The following is a 16,302-nucleotide window of genomic DNA, read 5'->3' as shown; positions in this document are numbered from 1 at the left end:
TCCACTCATCTACTGAGGGGCACTTGGGCTGTTTCCAGATCTTACCTACTGTAAATTGTGCTGATATGAACATAGGGGTGCATATATTCTTTCTGATTAGTGTTCCAGGATTCTTAGGATATATTCCTAGAAGTGGGGTCACTGGGCCAAAAGGGAGCTCCATTTTTAATTTTCTGAGGACCCTCCATACTGCTTTCCCTAGTGGCTGCACCAGGCTGCACTCCCACCAGCAGTGTATCCGGGGTCCCCTTCCTCCACACCCTCAACAATGGTATTGTGGTAATGCTAAAAATAGATTCTTTTAACAGTGAGACTCCCTCAAGTTGGCAGGGGGGTTTCACTGTTGTTAAAGAATCTATTTCTAACTTTACCACAATACCATTATCGCATCTAAAATATGACCAATAACTTGTCATCAACTATGCAGTTGGTATTCAAATCTCCAATTGTCTCATGAATGTCATATATATATATTTTTTACAGTTTGTTTGAATTTGGATCCAATAAGTGTCATGAATTACAATTAGTAAGTTTGCCTTTTAAATGCCTCCCCTATGCCTCTTTTTTCCTTCTTATTTGTTGAAGAAGTCTGAATTTTAAAGGGTAAGTGGGGGATAAGACAAAGGAGAGGAAGTAGAAAAAGAAATTCAGAAAAAATGGGTAGATGGGGGTAAAAATACGGCCTTGAGGCTTTCCTCGCTTTCCTTAAACATACAAACTCTGTGATCATTCTTATTTTAGAAACACTGCTCGGTATACACTGTCCCCTTACAATGCCCTTCTCCGTACATCTGTTAATTTCTGTATCAACTTTAAGGTTCATCTCCAGAAATTATTCCCCAACTTCTCAGTCTCACACTGTATCTTTCCTTGAAGGATGTATAATCTAGTGTCTGTCAATTAGCCATGCTACATGCTGGGTACACAAGGATAAATGAAATCAAATCTCTGCCCCCAAGAGACTCACTGTGAGGTATTTTGGCAAGAAAGGTAGTGATGCCATACTCTGGCCCATAAATGTACATTTTCCCATATAGTTCAGTCAGAGCAAATACATGCTCATGGTTGTGTAAAACATACGCTGAAAAGCGGGGTTAGAAAAAGTTAGATTTAATGTCAAATCATTAACGAATGGTCTTGCTCTTCCAATTTCCACTTAAAGATGGAAAGCAAGACTTTGTCAATAGGCTAAATACTTAGGCTGTGTGCTTTATTGCTTTTTTAAATGTCTCTATGTTATGCAAAGGTTATAAGAAACTAATATTGAAAGATTAGATAATCACACTATAACGAGTTCAGCTAGTTCCCTGTGACTCACCTACATTTTATATTGCTATTGAAGCAACCGAAGTGAGCAATATAAAAATAGGTTACCCAGTCATACTTTAAAATGATGCCCTCGATTGTGGAAGGCCCTAGAACATTCTTTCATTCACTTAAGGGCTGTCAATATTGAGCTCGCTTTTGGCCATTAAAAGTAAAAAAAATAGATCCTCATCTTCACCATGCCAGCGCCTACAGTGTCTGGCACATAATGGGCAAGAGTGGATAACCCACGGGCTGTCAGGACACTCTCTACTGCTGTTATGCGAGGTCAATGAGATCATGTGTGCAAAATGCTTTGCACACAGTGGCAGTAAACAAATGGGAGATTTAGTTATTGTTTGTTAAATTAATAAAACAATTGTACATTCTGCTCTTGTCCTTCATTCCTGTACTATCCAAATCCCTGATCGATCTTCCCAGACAATCTCAAACAATAGCTCCTTTATCGCTCTTTAAAAAACTACACAGACCTGTCTTAAACAACTTAGCACCTAATTATACATTGCTTCTGAATCTGAATGTTATTTTCCTCAGTGTAGCCACAAGTGTCTAAAAAATAAGATGGGTCCTACACAGAAGTGCTGTCAAAATATTTAACAACCTGCTGTGCCAGGCATTAACTCTTGATTTAATCTTTAGTTAATACGTTGGCTCTTTACTTGCTCGACCTTGGAGTTGTGAAGAAGACCCGAGAAAGGGACTGGGGTTGGAGGGTGATCTGAATCAGCTCAGAGGGCTCAGGGTAGAAATGATTTACCAACAAGAATGTAAGTACAGTAGTTCCCCCTTATCCACAGTTTCACCTTCTGTGGCATGTTACCTGTGGTTTAAATGACCCACAGTCAACCTCAGTCTGAAACTATTAAAAATGGAAAATTCCAGAAATAAACAATTCCTAAGTTTTAAATCATGTGCCGTTCTGAGTAGTGCGATGAAATCTCATGCCGTCCTGTTCCTTTCACTGTGTCCCACCCAGGACATGAATCATCCATTAGTGCCTGATATTCATGCTGTATACGTTATTCCCGTTAGTCACTTAGTAGCCGTCTCAGTTTTCAGATTGCCTGTCCTGATATGCGGTGCTTGTGTTCACATAGCCCTTATTTTACTTGATAATGGTTTCAAGTGCAAGAGTAGTGATGCTGGCAATTCAGATATGTCAAAGAGAAGCCATAAAGTGTGTGTATATATATATTCAAATACAGTCATAAAACATTCTTTTTTTTTTAACTCATGAAGCTTGTCTCAATACTGTCAACCTACCTGCCTAACAGACACACTCTTAAATACTCATTTGTCTCGATTCTTTTCAAAGAACACTCAATAGTGGCAATAACTGGGATCAACGTATATTTCCTCTTGCCATTTCCTTCTATGAAAAAAGCATAGTATACATAGGGTTTGGTACTCTCTGTGGTTTTAGGAATCCTGTGGGGGTTTTGGAACATATCCCCCACAGATAAGGGGAGACTACTGTATTTCAATAGTATTAAGAACCAGGAGTCTTGTATGGAGCCTATCAGTACTGGTCTCTTTGGTACCTCTTTGTCATCTCCTATTTGTCAGGAACTCAGTATACTTGCTGATAAGATGAGAAATCCAACCAGGAAACAGTTGCTCTTACCGTTTCTCTACTTGTACATGGAAATCTCAAAACAAAACAGAAAAGAGTTTATGTGGTTTGTGCTATGAGGAAGTGAAGTTTTGCCATGGGATAATGGCACCTATAAATGGTTGGGTGACATATGTGCTTACCCATCACTCTTCCACTATATTTAGTTGCTCCTTTCTTTGCACTGAAGAGCTGTCTAATTTGAAAGTGAAGAAACGAGTGCCCTGGGGAGCATTGCCTCCATGGTCTCTGCAGCCTTGTCTAACTCAAGCATGTTTTCTGAGGAAGTCAGAGGTTCCTCGCTCACACAGCTGGCTGGGAACACTTGCCCATGACTGGCTGCATGTTTTCGGAACAGATTTGCTGCACCAGAAGCAAATGGCAAGAGGAAAGATATGCTGATCCCGGTTATTGCCACTATTGAGTGTTCTTTGAAAAGAAGCAAGACAAATGAGTATTTAGGAGTATGCTCTGGAACAGACTGACCAATCTCAGGGAAGGCGGGGGTGGGAGAGTGAGTGGGGAGAGATTAATCAAAGAACTTACATGCATAAATGCACAACACATGGACACAGGAATAGCATGGGAGGGCCTGGGGGTGGGGCGGGTGGAGGGGGTCAATGGGGAAAAAAAGGGGGACATCTGTAAAACTTTCAACAATAAAGATAATTTTTTTTAAAAAAAGGAGTATGCTCATTAGATAGGTAGATTGACAGCATTGAGATGAGCTTCGTAAGAAAAAAAAAGGTTTATAATTGCATTTGAATGGCAGAAAATCATGAGCAGTATAAGCAAAAGTCTTATAAAAAGTAAATAACAGTCTTGTCACTTCCTCTTCTATGCTGCAACACTAGAAAAACAATCCAAAATATAGCTAATTAAATTTGGAGTCAGGAGTTTTAGTGAAAACTGTTACCAAGCCCATCCAGGACAATGGTATCTAAGACATATTTTACTTTCTCAAAGGAAAGGAAAGGTGATTGTTACCCAAGGCTAAAGAACTGAGAAACAGATAAATTACATAAACTGTGAATCACACAGACAGCAAAGTCAAGTCTAATGTTGCTATGGAACATTGATATTTGGCATAAAGTATTTTATTCTAGTCTATCTCATTTTCAATACGATATCTACTATACAATTGGCAAGCACATCTATTCAAAAGCACCCCCATATGTCTGATACCACTTTTTTAGCATCATAAATTTCATGACATCAAAATTCAAATAAATTTGAGGCATTGGGTGAGGCATTAACTTTCTGAATAGGTTTCATGAGAAGCAAAAAAAAGGGGGAAAAGATGACAATGGTATGGTTTAGCTCTAAAATTCGTAATTTTGAACCAGAGGACAAAAATTTTAAGATTCTATTTAACTGACTTCAAATCTGTAATACATTATACAAAATAAGACCATTTGGCCATGGTTTAGCTTAAAACTCAATTGCCATCATTTAATAGCAGGTTTTGGTGAAACTGATAGGTTAGGTTTTAGATTAATTATACCACTGGGCAGATGGCTTCAGGCTGGCAACTTTTGCAATAGTGCCAATGTAAAGATAAGCAGAGAGCTGAACAATTACCAGGTTAGTTTTTGTGACTGCAGAGGGTTTTTTTCCTCTGTCTTGAAGTTTTTCCCTTTTTTATCTCTTGGCAAACCCTTACTCATCATGGAAGTCAATTTAAAGACATGCACCATTAAATGCTTGGCCTTTTCTCCATTATGTTATGTACTAACTCTACTGGACATTTTTGTATATTATGCGTTGTGCGTATCAAAAGCTGAAGATGGCTGTTGGATGCTGTGCCAGCATCCATCACCACCACCATCTCTTTCTAACCGCAGCAGCTGCCAGATTTTGCTTAAGAACTCATAAGGTCATGGGGAAGCTGTTTGTATTCTGTTTCAGCTTCAGAATGTAGCTGGTGATTTAGTTTTATAATCATGGGTAAGCCAGTCCATTCAAGGTAAATTTTAGGGACCATTCTCAGGATCTCTTTCTGACTGTATATGACTAAGAAAACAAGTTGCCCAGGAGCCACTGACAACCATCCGGGAACCACAAGGGCAGTTTAGTCTTAGGTTGCAGCTAATACCAACACAGGCAGCGTGACAAAACCAAAGGGAAACAAAACAAAACAAAAAACAACAACAACAACAAAACAAACTTCGTGACCACCTCGTGAGCCACAGGATCAGACCTCTTGAAGCTGGCTCCATTGCTGTACTTTTAGGTTACAATCGCCAACACATTCCCTTTACTGAGCAAGTCGGTTGTGAGTCAAGTTTTTTTTTAATTGCAATAGAAAACAGCCTTACCTGCTCCTGCTCTGACATTGCAGGAGTCACATTGTGTTAGAATTGTGGGCTCACGTGTCCATTTCTCTTGGATTATAAACTCCTTGAGCTTTAGGATTGTGATTTTTCAGCTTTGTAATCTCAGCACCTAGTAGAACTCTGACACCAGACTATCCGTAATAAATGATTAACAATAGACAAATTAACAAACTAATATAAAATAAAACAAACTAATCTGGATTTTAGACCAAAAAACACCTCTCCCAAGTATTTTGCATATTTTTGTTATTTGACTTGACTCTTCTTACAGAGCTAGATATCTACAAAGTACCCATAACTATTTCTTATTCTAATTCAATTCTCTAACAATATTTTTTCTTCTTTTTCCTCCTAATTGTATAAATAACATATGCTCATTATAAAAGTTCCAAAGATACATAAAACATAAAAAAGAAAGTAAAAAAAATCAATGGGATTACCACTATTACCAGCTTTCAGTGCAGGGGTTAAATAAGTTGTATTTTGTCCCATTTTTTATCTCCCTATACCATCCTTACTATCACCTCTGCTGGGCAAAATAAATGTGCCTCACCCCTTAGTCATCAATGAGTCATCAGCTTAACTGCTGTATTTTCAGATTGGGTGAACATTTAATGTAGACACACTACGTGTTAAATATTTACTGTGCCAGATATTTTCACATGGATGACACAACAGCTATTTACTGGGATATGAATTATCTCATTTACATCTTTCCAACAGCCTTGAGACAGGAATTACTCAACTTGTTTTATAGCTAAAGAAAACAAAGTGGCAAGATTTGGTGGTAGGGAATACTTTCCAAGATGCATTCTGCCTTTTCATCTAGAAAACTACTTTTTGAAGACAGAAGTAATGAAAACAAAAACAAAAATCATTCTGTTATTTGCATAACATCTTTCACTGCATTTAAAAAATAAATAAAAAACCCAAAACTCCCCCAAACCTCCAGATTCTTAGTAATTGCAGAGATTTTGCTGCCTGGAACTCCTGGCTGTTAGTGCTCCTTAGGTGGGTCTTTGTGTCCAATACAACAGAAGGTGAAAGGAGTCATTGGGAGAATGAGGCCGTGGACAGAAGAAGGGTCTGCAAAAATGATGAAAGGCCACACAAAGCCATTGATTGTCATCTCTGCTTCTCATACCAGCCTGTAAGACAGAGTTTCACTGGGATCCTTCAAGCAGCCGTCCATTAGTCCTTAGCACTAAGGGTTACAACTGCAACTTAAAACTAGAGATAAGAAAAAGGCACCTGAAAATAGCAATGGTCTCCCTGAGCAACTATATTTTCAAATGGCATAAAAGACAAATGGCAAAGAGTTTTAATCCAGCTGACCCCAAGATCACCAATGTTGGTCTATGCTTCTGAACTAGAAAAAGGGCTAAAGTCTAATCTTGATGAATTTGGCTGCTATCAATCCCAAAATGGAACTTAAAAAGCTGTTAGCCTGAGGTCTTTGTAGTTTTGACCATTTTCCCCCCAAATAAATTCTTTCGGCTAAATGCGGAAAGGTCAAAGTCAAAAACAAACAAAACTGAACAAAACCAATCCACTGAAATTTTAGCTTCACTACTCCAAGATATAAGTAAACATACTTCAATGTGGGGTAAGCTGTCTAACATTTTCGGGGCTTAGAGCAAAAACACAAGTGAAGACCCCAGACCTGGTCCAACCTTTCTTCTCTGCCATAGTTCCTTCCTACACCACAAAAGGTCTTTCATGCAGACGTGTGGCCATCCTATCTCACAGGTCCAAACATGTGACCAAACCCCATGCAAATAGCAGCCTCTCAGGTTCCCCTCCATACCCAGAGGTGGGCACACCATACCACTTCTGGGAGTAGGCTCAGGATTGTTTGGAAAAGAAATTCTGGGGTCCTATCTTCCCCAAATGTGTTCTAGAGAGAAGATCCAAATGCGTCCACCTGCTTGGCCCACAGGCTCCTCTAAAGCCAGAAGCACAGAGGAAAGCTGCCCAGGTCTAAGGGCAGTGCTGATTCAAGGTAACTTTTAGATTTTATCTTGAATTTGGTAGACCTATGATCTTTTAAAATTTCATATCTTTTCATACTTGATTTTACACTTTGATGAGAATTATAAAGATGGCTCAGGAAAATGGGAAATTAAGGAAATCCTTAACTTCATTTTTTATACCCCCTAATCTTTGATGGAGGTTAAATATGTGAGGAGAATCAAAGCAGATATAGGGCCAAGATCCCCAAGTGGAATCATGTAGAGCTGGGCAATCCTTCTGGGTAATTCCGCCACGGTTACAGTATAGATTCTGGAACCAGAGAGGCGTGAGTTCAAACTCCAGCGCTGCCATAGTCCAGTTTAAATTATTGGTATTTAAACAAATGTTCTCTAATCTCGTTTACTCATTTGATAACTGGAAGCAAACAAGAACCATTTGGTAGGGCTGTGATGAGCATTAAAAGAGAAAATGCATGTAAAAACATTCAGTACATTGCCCAGAATGTAATGAATGATATTTACTATATAACTAGGTACTTTAATGCAATGTCAGGGCTGGAGTTATGGGCCAAATCATTGTTTAGCAAATAACTTAGAAGGCTATATTTATATTATTTGGCATTACTTCATTTTCAGGCTCCCCATTTGAAATAGTTTATTCTTCCCATAATTATGTAAGGACACAGGATGCCATTCTGAGAATTAGTTGAATGTGAGCTGAAAGGTAATAATTATGTATTTACTAGGTTTCTAAAATAAAAAACAAACAAAAATATCTAGCTGTAGGAGGAAGTATATCTTACTAACAAGAAACAAATGTGTATAATCTTCCTATTTACATACCGTGGCACATTTCTTTCAAAACTAACATCAGAATGTGTTAATATCTTTTATAAAATTCAAGTTATAACAATAATGTGCTGAACACTGTAGCACTTGCTATACATACTGTCATTTATTTGGAGTGATCTTCCTAACTTTCCCCTCCCCCATTTTACAGATAAGGAGAGTGAGGTGAAGACCACAGGGACACAAAGCCGCTGCCTCCCATTGAACGCTGCGTGAGTTACAGCTCGGAACAAACCTCCCCCTTTCTCTCCCCCACCTCTGTCAAAAAAATTAAGTGTGTCACGTAGGCAACGTGTTAGTGCTTCTTTGGCCTTTAATCCTTTCTGAGAGACATGTTTTTGTGTGTGTATGTGCTCTTTCAGAAGGTGCTTGTGGCCGTTCATATTTGTCTCGCTGTAAATCTAATTGAGAAGAACTCCTGCTAAATTTTCTTTTGTTGCTATAGTTATTTTTGGTGGGTGGCAAAGATGGAAAAACCACCACCAAACCAGAAGAAGCTCAGTTTATTGAAATTGGTACCTTGATTTATTTCTCCACAAGACCACTCTGAATCAAACACCAGATACTGCTGTGAAATAAACAGGCTCTGGCATGTTTTTTAAACATGTGATACAGTAAAATCCCATGTATAATACACCACAAAGGTACTTTACAACTACATTGTTCTTGGCATTGAGATATATTAACACTCATAGGAACCTTCAGCTGTGTGTCCTGAGCTCTGCAAAGCCTCCTGGGCCGGCAGCACCATCAAACGCAGATGTTCGGTTATACCTGCGATGATTTGCTGATTTCCTACCTTAATCATCACTGCTCTAGCCCAGAGGCTTTGAGCGGAACATAAGACAAAAGGACATTTTACAGACCCCTTGTGGGGCAGCTGCTATAGAATAGAAACCAAGTCTCAGGTTACACACCCCTAAGTGCCAACCACAATACATCACTGCTCTGCTCTTGGAGCAGAAGTTATTCAGGGGAATGGAAAATATGGAAAAGCTATTTATGGACAAAAGAAGTATGCCTGAAAAATGTGTTCCTGGAAAAAGATATATTCCATATTCCCAATTTGCCAAGTTTGGAAGCAATCGGAAAGTATACGAGGAAAGGAGAAATAACTTTATTGGAAGTGTAGTGGTACTGCTGACCAAAATATTTATCTGGAGAAAGCAAAGAGCAAGCTAAGTCCCTGGTGAGAAAAAAAAAAAATTTGCATACTTTTTTTTTTAAAGAGATGCTAAAATGAGTTGGTTTTCTTGGGGATAAAGAGAATGTTCTTGTCAGAGCTACAGCTGCTACAGCTAAAGAGAAAATGCAATTATGTGTATGGTAAACCCTTTGGGCAGACAGTTATGGGTTCGGAAGACAGTAGCTCCTTGCCAGGGGAACAAAGCAAATGTCAACAAGCCAGACACACTTGAAACACTCAGAAAAATGTCTTGCTATTCCTCTCCATCTATAATATGCCATATGACACCGCCGTTAAATCTGCTACTGCACAAAAAAGAACGTCAAGCTGTTGGTTTCCATGAGATCTGGATGGAGGCAAAACAACACAGCAGAAAGGAGTCCGGGGAAGGGACAGCTTTTACTTCTTGCCTTTGCAGGAGGAAACGACTTCCTACAGCTCGCCCACCAGGAGTTAGCACTCGCCCTGCCTGGGGCCAGGACCCCACGCCAGGACCTGGAGCATACCCAAAAACGCAGCCTCGGGTAATTATTAATGGGAATAGGAAACCAGAGAAAACAGTCACAAGTTACACAAATACAACAGTCATTTGTCTGTCCTGCTGTGCACTGTACAGCTCTTTCTACAGCGACCCAGTCTTTTCTTTCACTCTCCCCCCCACATCAACAGGCTTGCCAGTGCAAATCTCGGCTTCTGATCCCATCCCGGGGAAATGCAGGGACTACCACCATACCGAGTTTCACAATAAAATCTCCACGATGACAGTTACGCACAGCCCCTCAGCTCTGTTCACATAAAAGATTGCAACTGAATCTTGCCTTGCACGGGCTCAGCTCCGTGGGAGCTGGTTACCAGGCAAACTATCTGTTTTAAGATTTACCGAACGCCGGGGAGGGTGCGCTGGGGGGTGGGGAGTGACCAAGCCACCCTGTACCTACCTCCTTTTGGCAGCTAAGAAAAACAATTTCGTGACAAAGCTCACCCAACAAATGAAACCGACAGAATGAAACCTGAGAAACTTTAGCAACCAAAGAAAGCAGCCTTCCAAGGATCAAGGTGAATAATTGATTTGCCGGGTTTTGTTTCATCTTTTAAGCTATTTTGCTCATTAAAGGGAATTGTGGAATTTGTCAGGAGCCCAAACGCTAACACGCACTTCTGACAGCAAAGTGCATATTCCGAATTACAGATGCATTTGACAAGCCTATTCAACAACGATTAGCTGCAAAGCCAGGGAACTTACCGAGCGCAAAATTATTGGAACAAAGCAGGGAGGAGGCAGGAGGCACTGAAGGCAGCTTCTCCGTCTCCTTGGTGCCAGGTTCTCCTGTCTGCCGTCCGGTTCACACTTGCCTTTATAACTAAGACTCCGACAGAACTCACTAGCGAAACCTGATGAATTATAAAACAGCCCCTCCTAGACTCTCATATTTTACATCACGGGGGGTGACCATGTAGCATCTTCGCTCCCTGGGTACACATATTTCTTTGTAACTCATCCTGATAAATATATCAGCCTTAAAAGCAGATACAGTAATTGGTGTTTAGGATGTATCAGCATTAACCAATAAGATGCTTTCCCACCACAGCCCTGTACCCCCACCCTCCCCCTGTGTTCCCCCACACCTTGTTAAGGTGGATCCACCCGACCCAGTGGGGGGCAGGCTAAGACGGCAAAATGTGGAGGAGAGCCCCTGCATCCCAAATGTACACATAGCGAGGTGTAGTACTCAGGGTTAATTCTCATAAGAGTTCTGTGACGATCGGCCCTCCTATTTGCATACCATGTCACAATATACCACTCTCACTCCTCCTGAGCCGCTTAGCAACCAGCAGAGGTATCAGTAGCGCTACAGTATACACGAGCCTCCAGAGCTCAGAGGAGTTAAGCGACTTTGCCCAGTGTTCACAGAAATTGAGGGATGCAAGGAGCCTTAGAGATTGGGTCGTTCAACCTGCTCACTACTGTGCAGACAAGAGAGAGAAAGTAACTTGCTCCGGTCACACAGTTTCCAAGTGTGATTTGAGTCTGCACCCAAACCCAGGTCTTCTGGTGTCAAGAGCAGTGTATTTCTGTCCTATCAATGCTACCTCTGGAGCCAGAAGCTCTGAAAATGGAAGGCATGCAGGAATCAGAAACAGTATCATTGATTGACAAAAAATCATTAACAGGCAGGCTGCAGGGAGAAAGGTGCCTGAGCTTTCCACTTCCTCTCTCAAGGTCAGCATCACCTCTTTAGCTTCATTGGATATCAACACTAGGAAACCTGTTTTCACTAATAACAGCTACAACCCAGCCCTTCCTATGTGCCCGGCAGTGTTCTAGGTGCTCCGACTCACTTAGCTTTCAAAACATCCCTAGGAGGCAGGGGGTATCATAGCAACATGCAGATGAAGAAACAGATTCAGAGAGGTGGACACACCCCAGCAGGATCACAGCGGCTTACTGGCAGGGCTGGAACAGACTCTGGACAGCCTGGTGTCCCAGCCCACACTCACACACACCATCCTGTCCCAAGCAGAGCTTCACCTCAGCTGTCAGAGGCAGGCGAGCAAAGCGAACGGACTGATTTACTATGCCTTCAGGGGGGCGCTGGGCCTGCTGACGCTCTGATTTCAGACTTCTGGGCTCCAGAACTAGGGGACAACACATTTCTGTTGTTCTAAGCCACCTAGTTTGCTGTACTTTGTAACAGCAATCTAGGGTATTAATACAGTCAGATATGATCCTCATCTGACCCATGAGGAAATTGCAGCCCAGAAAAGTTGGGTAACTTGCTCCAGGTTTCATAGCTCCAAATTAGTATGGCCCAGGTATAAACCGGGATCTGTGACTTCAGGACCACATGTAGCAGCAGCAGTGCTTCCTAGAGGCTGGTCCGGGACACTTGGTCCCTGGCAAGATGAGAAATGTAGGATGCAGTGATTTTTCATCAAGTTAAAATGACCTTTTTAAACAAGGTTGTGTACCTTTCTACTCTGTTTTTTCTTTCTCTTGTTTTTGCTATTAGACTGTCTTTTTATTTCTGAAATGATGAGCATAAACAGTAGCTTTTAGTCTTGTTTTTTTTTTTTAAATGACCTTTATTTTATTGACAAGATAAAAAGTTGGCCATTCTACTGACCTCTACAGTTTATTCTGAAATGTGTCAGGGAGTAATAAGAAGATAATAGCTGACTACACAGCTATATAGCATATTTTACAAGAACTTTTAATAAGGTACTATAGATGCCCAGAAGAAGGGCATCCAACCTAGTCCTGAGGAGGTGAGGTCTAGAAGGCTTCCTGGAAGAGGTGATGTCTAAGCTAGGTCTTGATGGATGACTAGGAGATATCCAACTCAGGAGGAGATATCTAATCCGGGTGAGCAGCATGTGATGTGCAAAGGTCCGAGAGGCAAGGATTTGATCATGAATATCAGGAAAATAAGATTGTATCTACCATTTAATAACCTAAGTGCATATGATAGAAAAAACTAACTTCAGAGTTTTTAGGAATACCAGAAAATAATCAATGATTTTTTCATAAACTTTTTCAATGCAATGAAAGCTGAAGTGGAATATGTCATGCTTTATAGTTAGAGAACCCTGATTCGTTCAAGCTGATCTTTGCAAGTTGCTTAACTTCTCGGAATTGAACCTCATTTCCCCATCTGTAAAACGTGGCTAATAGTACCTATCTGGCCTTTTACATGTTTACAAGATGCTGACCCCTAGTGTGTGTGAATGGAGCCCACTGGAATGATGCAGGTTACAGCTTGCATGGTTGCAAATCATGATCCAGATAACAATCCTATACAGAAATGGAGGCTCAAAGAGATGAAGTCACTAGTCATGTAATTAGGAAATGGCAGAACCAGAGACTTTTAGGACAACATTTTAAGGCTGGAATATGCCCTCAATCTTCCACAGAGTTCAAGCCCTTTTTCTCTGATGGCCTCTTCTGGCTACCTGAGTTAACCAACCACTGCCCATTAACTTCCCACTGCCTCCACTGTCTCCTCTGTGCTCTCATGCCCAGGGTTTAATATTGTTATGGCCGAGAACAGGGTAGAGTGGAGAACAGGTCAATGGAACAAAAGCACAATTCACTCCTTCATAACTAACTCCTTGAGTCTCTCAATACACACTTGGCCCCTAAGTATGAGGCTTTGTCGTGTCTGGCTGAGCTGAAAGTGATGAAAAGACATGATGGAACGCTGGAAACCTCATTACTGGCTCTCTGCCTACAGAAACTCAGCCAGCTTATCTTCTTTCCCAAGGAACTTCAAACTTACACTGGCTCAGCTGGTTCCTTCCAGGTGCCTATAACACGCTGCTCTGCCCAGCTGAGATCAGAATTGAGAGGCCAGGCTCTGCATATGCTTTTCTAGCCTGGAGAATATGTCTCTTTTTTCCAACGCTCATTGTACCTGGTTCTCCTGGGGTCTCAGTCACTCTTGGGTTGCAATTTGGATGCTGTACAACACAAGTCACAATAACTGCTTCCTGGACAGTATCCTGGAGGCCCAGATGCATTGACTTAATTTCTGTGGCTGCCCCGTTACAGCCAGAATTTCGCTTCTGAGCAAGAACAACTGACAGAGGCAAGGCATCAACTATGTAAAGTTGTAAGAACAGCTTTCATGTAAATTAATCTTGCTGAATCCTCCCAGCACACAGAGATCCGTTAGTCCCATTGTATATATAAAGACACTAAGACTCAAGAGGAATGAAGCAGCACATATTTTGTAGGCACCTGGTGAGTGGCAGGTCTGGGCTTCAAGCCTGCAGCTCTCTGACTAAATAGGTGTCTATTATTTCAATACAGGAGCCTCCATGTAAAAGTCAGGAGGGTTTTTTTGTTTTGTTTTTTTCCATAATATTCATTAAAAAGCAAGCAAATAATCACCCCTTCCATTCTCTCCCTTCAAATCATGGCATCATTATTCTTTATAATTGGGACACAGCAGAACATTCTGCAGTTTAACGATGGACAGGGTTTAAATTTATCAACATATCATTTAAGCAACCCGATCCCTCTGCAAATCTGTAAAATGAGAATAACCGCTTGCCCACCTTGTAGGGTTGTTGTAAGGATTATATAAACGAAGGTATGCTTTTCACTTATATGAAATGTCCAGAACAGGCAAACCCATACAGGTGAGGGTAGACTCAGGTTTCCTAAGGCTGGGGAGGGGGGTTGGGGGGAAATGGAGAGTGACTGCTAATGGGTGTGCGCTCTCTTTTTGGGGTGATAAAAATGCTTTAAAATTTTTTCTGGTGATAATTACACAACTCTGTGAAGAAGCTAAAAACCAGTGAACTGTATACTTTAAACCAATGAGTAATATGGTATATGAAATTAAAAATAATGTGAAGTGCTTAGCACAATGCCTGGCACAATGTAAATGATTTAGAAATATTAGTTTTGTTGTTATTGTTTTGAGGCAGAGACTGGTGGATTCACCAAATCCATTTATTCTCCTGGAGCACAAACCCAGGCTCCTCCCCAGAAGTTGGATGTGGCCCTAAGTCTGAGCTTTGGTCAAGGGAATGTGAGCTCTGGCCAATGAAACGGACCGGGCTTAGCCCATGAAAACACTCCCCATGCAAGCCTCAAGTTCTCTTTCTCCCTCACTAGCTTGATGCCAATGAATCCTTTCACCTTGGAAGCCACGAGTTGAAGATAGGGGAGCCAGAGCATAAAAATAGTCCCAGAATCTCTGCCCAAAGGAGAGTTAAAGACAAGTTTTGGACATCATGAGGAAAAAAACCCAACTTTTGTTTTAAAACCATTATTCATATTGAGATTTGATTATAACAAGAGCTAGTATTATCATAACAAATACATCGTTATAGTTTTAAGTCTCCAACTGTCTGAAATTGTGGATTAGCTGACCACAAGGGGTGTGGGGTCCCGAGGGCATGCAGGAAAGGATGTTTGGCAAATACAGCTATTCTTCTAACACTGTCCGGTAGCACTGGACAGCCCGAGAGGGTACACAGTTTCTAATTAGCTTTCCCAGCCTGGGGAAGCGGAGTCCTTGTTCTGCCCTCCAGCCCCTTCAGAAAGGGCCAAAGGAACAGCAGGCAACACGCCATCAGAGCACCAGAGGACTCGGCAGCTCTGTGCCTGCAGCTCTGCGCTTCTCCCCTGCTCTCCTGGGAGGACACGTTCCCCATCACCTCTCCTTTGATAAAAGGGAAAACCATGCAGATCAAAGAGGTGACCCAATCAGATTCTGTACCACGCTCGCTCAGTGCTTTCTAAAGCAGGATCCTTCCTTCTCTAAATGTGGGAGGCAAAGAGAGCTATTAGCTCTCCTGGTGAAAAACACCAAAATATTTGTTATTGTCTCTCATTCAGAAGCTTCGCTGTCAGAAATCAAGGCTCTGAGTCATGCTTTAGAGAAGGTGAACAGAGGATAGGCAATCACAATACAAGACGGCAGAGTGGGGAGGGGACCATCCCTGGGGGCAGGGGTCCCAGGTTTATGACCCCCTTCCCTCTGTCCGATGTGGTCAATCGGGCCTTTGCTGTCTTCCTCACTGGGGACATAGTGAAGACAAATGGTCACGTACAGTGAAAGTGCATTCAGAGCTTATAAAAATAGCTAATGATTCCCAAGGATTTACTGTGAAGTCCTCTTGTTTAATCTTCCCAACAAGCTTAACAAGCTTATTACATAAGTAGTAGCATTAGCCTTACTTACGAGAAAAGGAAAGTGAGCCTCAGAGAGTTTAAACAAAGCAGCATCCCCACGATCACCCAGGTGGTAAGTAGCAGGGCTGGGGCTCTAATGGGCACCTGATGGATGCCAAAAGCCCACATCTTTAACCACCACATCCTTCCTGACTCTGAAGAAATGAAATGGCTCTTTTACTGGGTATCGTAGGATGCCCAAAGCCAAGATGCCTACCCTCGCTCTCTGCGTAGGCAGACCGTCCTACAAGGCTGCCTGCATTCGGGCATATGAGGTGTCTGAGAGAAATGAAACAGGCAGGAAAAGGGAAGAACAAAGGCCACTGTCCTGGGCC

At 41.6% G+C, this 16,302-nt stretch overlaps 1 protein-coding gene across 28 annotated transcripts in view; it reads right to left on the bottom strand.

Annotated features, from left to right (window-relative positions):
- The window catches only part of DLG2 (discs large MAGUK scaffold protein 2), a 1,618,243-nt gene that overhangs the window by 183,775 nt on the left and 1,418,166 nt on the right, over positions 1 to 16,302 (bottom strand). Inside the window, exon 1 of one of the 28 annotated variants that reach the window (XM_081155092.1) lies at positions 10,526 to 10,993. The exons of the other annotated variants lie outside the window; for them this stretch is intronic. The gene's annotated coding sequence lies outside the window, so the exon portion shown is untranslated. Of the gene's footprint in view, positions 1 to 10,525; positions 10,994 to 16,302 lie in introns of those variants that run through there. 28 annotated transcript variants of the gene reach the window in all.

Source organism: Miniopterus schreibersii, assembly GCF_964146895.1.
Source record: "Miniopterus schreibersii genome assembly, chromosome: 12".
Classification (NCBI taxonomy): Eukaryota; Metazoa; Chordata; class Mammalia; order Chiroptera; family Miniopteridae; genus Miniopterus; species Miniopterus schreibersii.
The sequence above is the reverse complement of the archived record's forward strand: the minus strand, read 5'-3'. Positions and strand labels throughout refer to the sequence as shown.